General features: G+C 30.7%; 1 protein-coding gene across 1 annotated transcript in view; it reads left to right on the forward strand.

Moving 5' to 3' along the window:
* Nucleotides 1–12,234, forward strand: part of LOC111618648 — a 129,385-nt gene that overhangs the window by 81,142 nt on the left and 36,009 nt on the right. The gene's annotated exons all lie outside the window — the stretch shown is intronic.

A 12,234-nucleotide genomic window follows, 5' to 3' on the forward strand; every position in this document is an offset into this window, starting at 1 on the left:
TATTCATATGTTTTTGATGCTGTAAGAAATTGGCATGTTTAAGTTGCATGTTACCACTTGTACAGAAATTATGTAATTTGTGACAATACTAATATAGAAAGACCCTGCAAGTTTGTTTTTCTATCTTGTAAATGCTTTCATGTCAGTCTTTTGTGATATGATGGATGGCAAATCAATAATCCATCTCCATCCATATCTACTGTAGCATCTAACAATTGATTTTTGAGATTATAACATTGATTTATTTTGTGCAGCTTGGGCAGTCCATTGTAATATTATTATAAAAACTGAGCTCTTAGTATACTTCTATAAGAAAATTAGGTCAAATGGTATGAGTGGCAGCAAAGCAATGCCTCCAATTTGACATTGTTTATCACAATGTCAAATTGGATAAATGATGATTGAAATTGCATAGACAAGGTTGATGGAAGTGTGATGAAACTCCATCTTACTGTTACTAGATAGGTGACATCAAGAAACTCAAGACAATGTTTATTGATGTAATTAGCCTGGGCAAGCAGTTTGAGTAGTAATATGTCACAAATGAAAGATTATGAGAGATTTATTGTTGAGAAAAGAAAATAATATGATGATAAGTACAGATAAAGAAAGAAAAGTGTAATAAAGAAATTAAATTAAACTAAAATAAACTAAACTAAAAAATAAAAAATAAAGGAATAATAAAATAAAATCAGTTTGTATTTAAGCGAGAAAANATGATAATTAAATTAATATTTGTGTAAAATTGAAATAACTTTCGATCTGAGCAAAGATAATAGCTTAGTACAGTGGCATGTATGGTACACATAGCACAACCTTATGTATTGTCTTTGCCAATGCACATTTGAAATGTCTTGTGTATGGTACAGTACTTTGCCATAGCACAGAAGTGCAGTACTATTAGCAGTTGTGAAAATGTGAAAAACATGTTAAAACTAAAGCCAATATTTAAGTTAGTTTGAATAGTGAAATATGCACTTTATATCTAAATATATAAAATTACTTGTCCTGACTGACTGGGTGATTCATCATCACCCAGAGCAAACGGCTGAACCTAAAGAGGTGAAATTTGGTACACAGTTAGGGTACATCATGAAAACGCACACTAAGAAGGGATTTTTTGAAATTCCCCCGTGGAGGGAGAGGGAGAGGATTAAGGCTTAACCGGAAGAACGGCTTCTACTGTACTATTTTAGATGCGATTTTTTTTTGTTTTCAACTATGTTTAGTCTTCATTGAGTACTTAGGTGTATTAAATTGATAACATTTCAGACATTGTTATAAATATTTTTATCTATTTCGATTTTAAAAATGTTCGAACCGTTTTAAATTTGAATTTGTTATTGCATATTGGTTCGATTATAGAACGATTGTAAACTTTCCAGAAAATTGATCAAATTGAAAATAGTTTGTTTGATTCTTGGCAATTCTCTTCAGCAGTAGGTGTTATATAACAATTACTATGGTTATTGAAATATTGAATGTAAATGGGGTTTGCTTGCAAAACCTCCGCTGACGAAGTCGCGGGTAACAGCTAGTAATTTTATATTAGGGTAATTATTCATAATTCTATGTTATAAGATACTATCCTTATTCCATTCATTTTACCATTATACTACACATCATATAATGTGTTGGTTGTAGCTTGATGCAGTATTTTAGGGTGTGTTGCAGTTTTATTGTAACATATCACTTTAGCAGCTAGGACACACTTAGTATTGGCTTATTGCAAATTTTACAGCACATGGCAATATCAGTGTTGATAGGTGAGTTTAACAATATACTTCACTGTTATTTGTTAAATTATTAGTCAGAAAATACATAATATAATATTCTAATATTTTCATTTTGAATTTTCATTAATTTCAACCAAAGTATTTTCTTAATGATATAATTAGTAACAAATAATAATCATATTCTCACCTGTAATTATTCAAGGCATTTAATCCTCTGTGTTGAACTTATTCATGTTACATTTCATGGGGGTGTTTTCACCAATAATTATTAGCAAATTTATTACTTGGTTCTGAAATTCTTGGACATGAAAATATATGCTCAATAAATTAAAATATCTAAGTTACTTATTAACTTGGACAGATTTAACTAGTATTGGATAAATATCCCATTTATTCACTCATTGAAGAATGCAGTTTTATGCTGTCTCTCTCAATCCCAATTTTTATTCAAGCTACATGAGAAAGAGAAAGACATGGATCATATAATCCACATATTATATGGTATCCTACAAACCAAACTGTTAGAAGTAGAGATGAGCTTTCTGTGATTTGTAATGAAAATATTTACCCGAATGACAAAGTTAATGCATGAGCAAGCTTCTCTCATTCATATTTTATATGATGAAATGCAATTTCTAATTCTTACCTTTATGTGAAAATTCCTTAAACCTGAAACAGTTGTCAGTTGCAAAACTGCTAAATTGTATAACATAGACTTGAAACAGACAAATAATATCTTCAAAATTATTGATTTTGGCCATGCTGTGCAAGAGACTAATCAATTTTTGCAAATCTTTCTCATGAAAAGTTTTTACATTACAGCTGAGTCTGAATTACTTTGTCAATGCCTTTTACAGTGTATCTTGTCAACAAAGAATAGAGTGCTTTATGATCTTCATGCACTGAATCCATTTGTAAAAGAATCTGGTAACGTTGTTGCTAGACTTTCCAGGCATTCTTTGTTTTCATCCATAATAGTTACTACCAATACCTTTCTTTATGTTTACATAAAATTACTAATATAAATGATTACTTGTAAAATGGGATTATTTAACTATTTTAAAAATATTATCCTCTCCCACCTCTTCAACATACAGAGAAATGTTGGTATAACAAAATTGTGAGACCATCAAAATATTTACATTGCAGTGAAATTTGGTTACATTGAAATACAGTCAGAAATGCAAGGATAAAAATTTTATTCACAATAAAAAATGTGTGCATTTTAAAGTAATAAAAATTTTCAAAACACAATTTATCTGTTACTATTTATATGGAACCAAATTTCACATTTTCACAACATAAGTTATATTAAATACGAAATAAAAATTTATACTGTAATATAAAATTAAGTTATCAAAAATATCATGAGCAAACATCTGAAATAGCAATGCAGTCGTATTGATTAGTTGAAATCTTGTCTCTAATTGTTGTTGTTGCTGCTTGCAGCCATAATTTTCTGTAATTTTTACTTTAGCTGCTCTGTTATGTATAACAGAGCAGGGAAGATTGGTCAAAAAATGATCTCCCCAAGACTTTTGCATTTTTGGACTTGGGGGATCTGAAAATGTTGAGAAAGGCAAAAAAAATTTGGAAGTTTTTCTCTGTGTGCGGGGGGGCATGATTTTGTTCACCCACTTTAAAGCTTAATAACTCCTGTCTTTTTATCAAAAATTTCTGAAATTTTGCAGGGAGGTTTTTATATTAGGGGGAATTCATGTTATAAAATTTTGGTGTTTAAAGGTCTAGAGAGTTGGGGGAGATATAAGAGGTTGTGTCATATCTGAACTAGGATTGGACTTATGAAGATTTTACTTGTTATTAGCATTTACAATGTTTTATAAAACTCATCCCTCCCTGAAAAATGAAGCTTTTTGCTATTTTATAATAATTATATAAAAAGCTTTTTCAATAAAATTGCATGTGGTGCCATCTGTTATAGCACCATATGCAGTTTTAAATGTTGTTGCCAGTAAAGTTAAGCAACTTGTTGTTAGATTTTTCTTTGTGTTCTTTGTTTATCAAAGTTTTTTTGATAAAATACTGAGTACTGTAAGTATGCCATCATTTAATTCCTTTTTGCATGTCATTGTTTTCATTTTAAACTCATAAACTTAAAAGAAATCACTGTAGATTAATAGCATCAAGCTGAAATTGTAACTAAGGATTAAAATGTAAAACTTGCTACCTTGATATTCCCTCAGCTGATTTTTCAGGAAAATGAATTATTTTGGTCTATTTCTAAGACCTGCTTCAGGTGAAAAATTACAAACAGATGGAACTTTCTATATTCTAATATGTCAAATGCAGAAGAGCTCATACATGAATTCAAATTCTGGAGAAGGTTTATTTTATAAGGATTAAAATTGGTGTTGCCAGTTAAGCCAGTTGAATTACACATAAACAATCTGGAAATATTTATTTTAAACATAATAATCATTTACAAAAAATGAATGGTTTATGCATTTATGGATTTTATTACAATGAAACTTTTCTTTTGTAATGGACAGAAGTTTTATTATGTTAAACTGAAATTTTTGTTATAATGGTATTTGTTAAACTGAAACCTTTTTAAATTGAGCTGAACAGGAAATTGGTGGAGGATTCGAAATAAATTTGCTGTACTGAAAGTTTTGTTAAACTAGTGTTTGTTATACCATCCTTTCACTGTATCAGTCTTCATCTTTCAGTCTGATTTTGACAAAAATAACACACACAATATTTATTGCAAAGAATTTCACAAAATTGTTCCAGACATGGAGTTGGGGGTTGGAGAAATATCAATTTCTTAAAACTATTTTATTAATACCTATACCTATATATATATATATATATAGGTTACAGTGAAAGTGGATTGTACAATGAATGTGATCTATTACTAGTGAATGTAAACCTTCACTAAAGAAATCAGTTAATGTGGAACAAATTGTTTATTTTAAAATAATAAATCCACATTTATTAGTGATTGTATACACTTTCTAGTTTGTTCATTTATCTTTACAAGGTGAGATTGTAAAAAGTAAATTTGAAATAAAATGGAAAACACCTTTAATTAGCATCTTTATTTATTGCAGCAAGTCAAAGTAATGACATTTAAAGTAGTGATGTAACGAATATTCGGTTACTATTCGGTATTCAGCCGAATGCCGAATATTTAATCACTATTTGACCGAATACCTAAAAACAGGAGTAAGAAATAACAAAAACACAGTAAATTCATCATTTTGGTATTTAGATTTAATGTTATCGGGTTAGTGTTGTTTGTTTATATTTATTTATAACTTATAACATGCACAAAATAAAAAAGAAAATAATATTAATATAATCACATGTATTCACAATTTAGTCTATAAGTCTATAATTACAAAGATCAGCACATGTACCATACACACTTATTCGTTCAAGAATTGTTGCCCATCTGAGGGTCTGACCCTGCCTATCCTTCTTTTAAGCACTCATCTTTGCTCTTCCCTTTTTCTTTCCTCTATCGCTCTAGTACGTCTATGCATACATCGTAATACACGTTCAAGATACTTTCAATTCGTCACTTTTCCGTCATAGATTTCCCATTTTACAATTACGTGAATCGTAACCTGTGATAACAGAGAAAAGAGACAGATAAGACGTCGGTATAAGTCACAGTTATGATTTAACAGATTCAAGACAGCTTGGTTGCCCGAATGGCCACAGGCTTTCGCTTGTGCACACTAAGTGACTTTCATTACAAGCATTTAGCTTTCCAAAGTCTATGACAACAATTGTTTGGCATTGACGGCCGCGAATTTTGTGCCAATAAGCTGTCTCGACTTGTTCGATTATGTTATCAATTCAATTTCATATTTATTTTCACATTTTCACTTCACAGTCCTTCTGTTCTTTTTCCATTGTTTACATGTGTAGGTCATTTCATTGTTATCCACATTTGATATAATCATTTATCACAGTATATGACAGTACAGCCAACATAAAACCCATCTAATGAATTTATGTGGTTCGTGAGTAATCTTTCAATAGTAGCTACAGTAGTTAAGTCCAAATAGCTCGACGAAAAATTCTGACGCCCGAAAAAAAAAAAAAAAATACAAAACAGTCAACAACTCGCTGTGCATTTAGAATTAACACTCCATTACAAATGACTTAAGCACAGTGTAGAATGTTGATAATGCATGATAATGTGAAAAATGTTTCTGTAATCTCTATGTACAGTTTACTTTCTACAGGGTGACACCATAATGAGGTCTCGCATCACCTCAAAATCTTCCTAGGGCAACCTCTGGTTCGGCCCATGAAAAATGTTTTCTTTCCAATTTGGCCCAGGGGCAAAAACTGTTGGCCACCCCTGATCTTATCTGTCCGTTACAACTGTCAAGAATTAATGCGATTGGTGAAGCGTAGTGACAGTGGGCCAATAGAGAGCAGGGTCCTTGCCATAATGCGGTTTGCGTGCCAATTTTCGTATGTGCATTAATCAAGCCAAATATTCGGCTATTTGGCCAAGCTCCTGGCTGAATATACTATTCGTTGCAACACTAATTTAAAGTGCATAAAGTGCCATTCTTCTTGTATTTACACTTCATAGTGTGTCATTTCAAAATGCGAGAACATTTGAAAAAGCCTTGTCCTGTACTGCAAGATTGGGCAGTTGCAATCATCCTTAAAGTAACTAAATGTGAACTTCTTCAGATAGTTATCAATTTTTTGGAGTAAGCCAAAAGTTGAGATTTTGCAAACACTGTAGTACAGATTATTTTAGTGGATGTTTATGGTTACTAGTAAATGTGGACATTAATTGACCTTCTGCTTTCACTGTAACACATACATATTGAAAAAAGTTCAAACTCTGTTGGTTTATTCTATTAAAAGTTATATAAAAAAAAATAAAAGATCATTAATATTGAGTGTGAGGATAATTCTTGAAAAAATGTTTGAAACAAATACATTAATTTTTTTGTGAACTAAAAATCGTAGTAGACAAGTGGAGGATGTATTGTGCCAAAAAATTGGTTACTGGAGAGTAGCATATCTCATTGTAGTGAACAATGTCCTGATGCAAATGATAATGATAGTAAAGAATCTCCTGAGGATGTAAGCTGTAGTGATCACTCAGACATTGACAAGTCAAGGAGCATGTGCTGCTGCACTGTACGAGTGAATAATACTAGGTTAAAGCATTCCAAATAAAGAACCAAGTAAGTACAGCAAATTATGAAATCTTCAGCAAGTAAGTATAAATACATTTAACTTTTTCTCATTTAGCAAGAACAAAAGGATATTTTTCTTTGACAGAGCAAATCTCAGTATAGAAAGCATTAATGGATTACGACTCATTTTATCCTTCATTGACAGACTTCAGAGCCAACTTGATGTATGAGGTGATGAGGTGACTATCTCAAGCCACAAAGAGAGGTGTGGCAAAATGAGTGGTCAGAAATATTCAAAGGAGAAAATAAATAAATAAAAATAATAAGTAAAATATAATGAAGGCTGTAAACATACTTTAAAGTTTATAAACTGCTTTTACAAGAGCCCATATCTAGAAGTGCTGTCTGTTCGATACTGTTCTGGAGCAGGGATGACAAAAATTTGTTTTGCCTCAGGCCATTGATCTGACAATGACAGACTCAGTGGAAATCTGGAGAAGGTCCTAATAACAAGACAGGTTCTGCAGTCAGACGAGAATTTACACAAACAATATAACCAAAGAATTACTAAGTGAAAGGAAGCAAGGAAATGAAGAGGATGAATAACCCTTGTTAGGAGTGTTGACATTTGCAAAATTTCTAGATATATCTGACCTCCATGCCCAAAAGTTGAGGGCAGAATTCATTCTCCTTTTCTTTCATTAAAGAAAGAAGGAATAAAAATGCTCCAAGAAGTTTGCAGAAAGAGATTTAACTAAGACTGAAGCAGCAAATGCAATTTTGAAATAGACATTATAGATAATTCAAAAGCTGCATTTAGTTGTATAAATTGCTAGTAGAGGCCTGTGAAAGAGAAAAAATTGATAATATAAATTGTATTGTATAAAAAAGTTATTATGGAAAAATATAACAAAGTATATGAATTGTTAAGCAAATTCTCGATGAACCATTTCTCAACACATTCAACTATTAACCTTAATTTTATAACCAGCAAACTTTAATTCAACTTTAACAAATGTTTTCTTTTGAATAAGGATTATTCATAATGATAGTGTGGGGGAAAAAAGACAATTTTAGTTGTGAAATAAAAGAAATTTAGCATGTGTAAAAATGTGAAAATTTACATTTATATGCTAACAGGGCTGGAAGTGGCTACTGAGAAATGCCTCTGAAATACTGGGAAATTCACCCCAGGTACTCACTGGCTACTGCTGTAATTTGATTGCAGGTGTTTATTTAATTTACATAACTGTGCCAGTTATGTAAATTAAATATAAAAATAAATGTTTTTATTGTTTTATTTTATGACTAATTTCCTCTGTCTAGTAATTATTATAAAAAAACTCAGAAAAACTTTAACAGNAACTAAACTAAAAAATAAAAAATAAAGGAATAATAAAATAAAATCAGTTTGTATTTAAGCGAGAAAAGTCTTGGCTAAATCAGTATCATTTGTTAAAAACAACCTCGTTTGAGATTTTGTCCAGTGTCGACTGAGGGAACTGTGTTTGAATGTTGGCAAGTTGCTTGACACAACTAAAAAACATATATTTGAAATAGTTACATAAAGGTTGAAAATTCCTGATGGGATGAGAAGAAGGAATCAAGCTGGTCTAATCTGGAGCAGGGCTAGTAGCTCAATTCAGGTTTGCCTGAGACAAGATCCCGGTGTCGTATGTCTTGCTATGCTGATCCCCTCTGGAAAAACCAAACTGCCCCACGAAAGACAAAATTTCTTTGTTTCCACCAACCATTAGGCCTACACAACATCTAACTATACATAGTGTTGACATATTTTCAGAGGATCCCTAAAATATATCAAAAATTGCTAAATTCCATTTCTGCTACTGTCCTAATTAAGTGTTTAACTTATTTATTAGTTTATTAGTTGATTTTCCATTCTTTTAGATTTGGTACAAAAAAGCGGCTGCCCCAATTCACTGGTGGGCCAATTCCATTTAATTTCCCAATTAAATGGAATTGACTGTATTTTAGTACAAAAATGAAATCAAAAAGTCCACACCTTTGAAAAAAATGACAAAGTCTGCATTGTTCCAGAAACTTAGTTATTAGCACAAGGCAATTAAAGAACTTGGTAACATGGTTCCAACTAGAGGGAATGAAGGACACAAATCTGGTTCCCTTTTTTAGAACTTTGGTAACTTTTTCATAGTTCAACTGAAATTCACCAAACTCTGGAAAATTATCAAGCAAATGTGTGGCTTTATATTGCAAAAAAACAGCACCCAAAAATGTCAAATACTTCGTTATTAAGCATCAGAGGCAAAAGTTGACACTTCTGTACTTTGAATATATTTTTTCTCTGAGTTAATTATATTTTCCAAAAAGTAATTTATGCACACATCGGGGTTCCACTGAGCATTTTGACACCAAAATCATCAAAATCTAATGTGAGAATTTTTTTTAATTTGGGCAAAAAAGTGTAAACGTTATCCCAATAGCCTGGGCTTCCCCAGGCAATAATCAAGTTGTGGCATTACTTAATAAAGATGTTCCATAACAGCTGACTTGGTGTGTAAAGTTTAGTTATACTTAAAAGTATATATACTTCCCAAAAGTGCCTTAATTGTACTAAATTTTAAGGGTTTGTTAGATAGCCAATAGCTGCATCTAACTTTGGAATTGATACTTTCAATTTCTGTGTGCAGTAGTAGAGATCAGTAATAATACAGTTTTCAAAACAATGAGATTAATTTAATTCATTAAAGATACAAAATTTGACAAATAGTGGTTGTTATTAATATTACAAAATCTTAGTGAATAACGATATTTCAAAAAAGCATACAGATCAAAATATCATCAAGCAATAAAATACTATTTAAACAATTAATCCAAATCAATTAGGTTATGGTTTTCCATGAGTCAATACAAAATAACATTTCTGAATGTTTTCCAGTTAATAACTTTTTCCAAACCATGTAATGCTGCAGACAAGCATCTTACTGTTGTTTTGGTTTTTGTCTACTTACCTTGTTATGTTTATACAGTGATGTTACATGGTATGTGCCACTTACCTCATTTGCATTTTGTTTGTTGGTACTGAACATTTTCTGCTGTGTTGTTCTCAAAGATAGTTGGTGGTAGGCAAGTACAATGAAAAGTTTTATGGTCAGGAATTTGCAATTTTTGCCCAGAACAAAACACAATTTTCTTAAGTAATGTAAGTTAATCGAATATAGTGTAATTAAAGTAAGAAAAATAGGGTTTTTCACAGATGAAGTGAAATGACTTTTTGGATACAAAATAAAAAATGTTTTATTTCAGTAAATCCTGAGTGTATTCAATTGTAACATAAATTTTCAGTTTTAATGTGGACAGATTTGTTTGTTTACTTTCCCTTGAAAGAAGAACTTAGCTTTACTGAAAATCAGTTTTCTAGCAAAATTTTCTTTTTCTGAGTGTTTCTGCATGATGGTAAAGAACTTCTTTATTCCATTTTTAATGAAATTTTGAATGAAAAAGGTGCCAAGAGTGTGTGAAAAGAGTTATGAATGTGGAAGAAGCAAAAGAGTATGTATGGATAGACAGAAATGGTACAAGATTGTCAGGTATGGTATAGTGCATGATTTTAGCAGGTGCCAGAGTGAAAGTTTGGGTGAGTGTTCCTGGTGTACTCTGTCCTGTCCAAATGACATTCTTCAGAGGACTGAGGCTTGGAGGGTGTTGTGCACAGAAATGTCACTTTATCTTAGCTACCCATTTAGGGAATGCTTTGAGAGTATAGTAAGGTAAAGAACTGCAAATGATAAGTCTTGTCTTTATTGATTAGTGCTTACAGTAACTGCAGTCTTGTTAGTGTTTGCAGGATATCTAACTATCAATTTGTTCAATTGGACTTACAAAGGCTATCTTGAAATATCTCCTTCACAAACTCCAAAGTGCCCAGTTAACCTGGAAATTTTGTGATATGCAGGCATTTGTCAAGTTCAATGTTTTCATGCTGTTTCTTTACATGCTTTTCCTCACCAAACTTTGTTCAAAAACATTTCTGAATAGTTAATTAACTTTATTTGAAAGTACTTGATAACACAAAAATTTTTCTTTACTCATGTCTAGTGATTTTTACTTAACCTAGACCCCTGACAACAATAATGATGCCAAATGTAGTATGTACAAACTTGGAGAGCTGCAGAAAAAATACTTGCTTAGTTGCATTAAATGTTTGTTTGCTGACTGAAAGGGTCGGCACTATTATCTTGAAGAGTTAGTTTTTATCTGCATATTTCTATATTTTGTATCATTCAAGCATACAAATTTTTTGTAATATATTGTCTATTGAAAAATTTTTAAATTTTTGAATAGACAATTTTTATTTTGAAAAATCCATCATATAATAAGAAATGAAGTAGTCAAACAGAAGTTATACAAGCAATATTAACATCATTTAAATTAAATAAACTGGAAGGTTGATTTATCATTTGTTTACGATGAAGTAATTCTCATAATTATTACAAAAAAGTTCAAAATTTGATTTAAGATTTTTGTTCTGTTTTATTGTTTTGAAATACTCACAAATGCATTTGACAGAGATTATATTGATAATTTACATCTAGGTTACAAATTGAACTAGATTTTGCATTATCAATTATCAATTGGATTTTAGATAATTAAAAGCTATATACATTTTTTCATAACTATAACCTTAAAAAATATATATATATAAATTTGTAGAAAGAATAACAACAATTACTGTATATTTAACTTTATATAAGTTAAAATAACAAAAGTGTTTTTTGCAGACAAGCTGAGAAATTTAATGGATAAAGTCAGAAATTCATTTAAAATTACTTCAAGAAAAAGAGATTAGAAATTTTAATAAATAAAATTGTGGTGTATTGGCATACACACACTGTTTAAATATATCATAACAGACTCAAGTACTTTTGGATTTTAATAAATGTACTACAGGAGTTTTCATATAGGTCTTGTAAACTTTCTACTCTTAGAATTCAATTTCCAGAACTTATAATGTTAATTATCTCATTTTTTGTCATACCAAAGTCCAAAAGTATATTGTGGTTTGTTGTGTTATATGTACTCTAATAAACCAAATGTATTATTTAATTTGACAAAAAGTCAGAGAAGTTTCTTTGAGTAAAATGTTTTTCTGAAATGAAGAAAGCACTTGAAATGAGAGATAAATTTTAAATCTATTTGAGGGATATTCCATGAGTTTATGGTATGGTTTCTTTGAAAGAAACCAAAGAAATTATTGTGTTTTTGGAAAGAAGCTTGTATAGTTAATGTTTTTCATTTTTTCCTTTAAAACTATTCTAGATATATAAAATTTCCTCTTTAATCTTATCATTTTTGAAGATTTAATTTCCTACCGTTTG

The sequence above is a fragment of the Centruroides sculpturatus genome, unplaced genomic scaffold (genome assembly GCF_000671375.1).
Source record: "Centruroides sculpturatus isolate CEXI.00-Female unplaced genomic scaffold, Cexi_2.0 scaffold116, whole genome shotgun sequence".
Taxonomy (NCBI): domain Eukaryota; kingdom Metazoa; phylum Arthropoda; class Arachnida; order Scorpiones; family Buthidae; genus Centruroides; species Centruroides sculpturatus.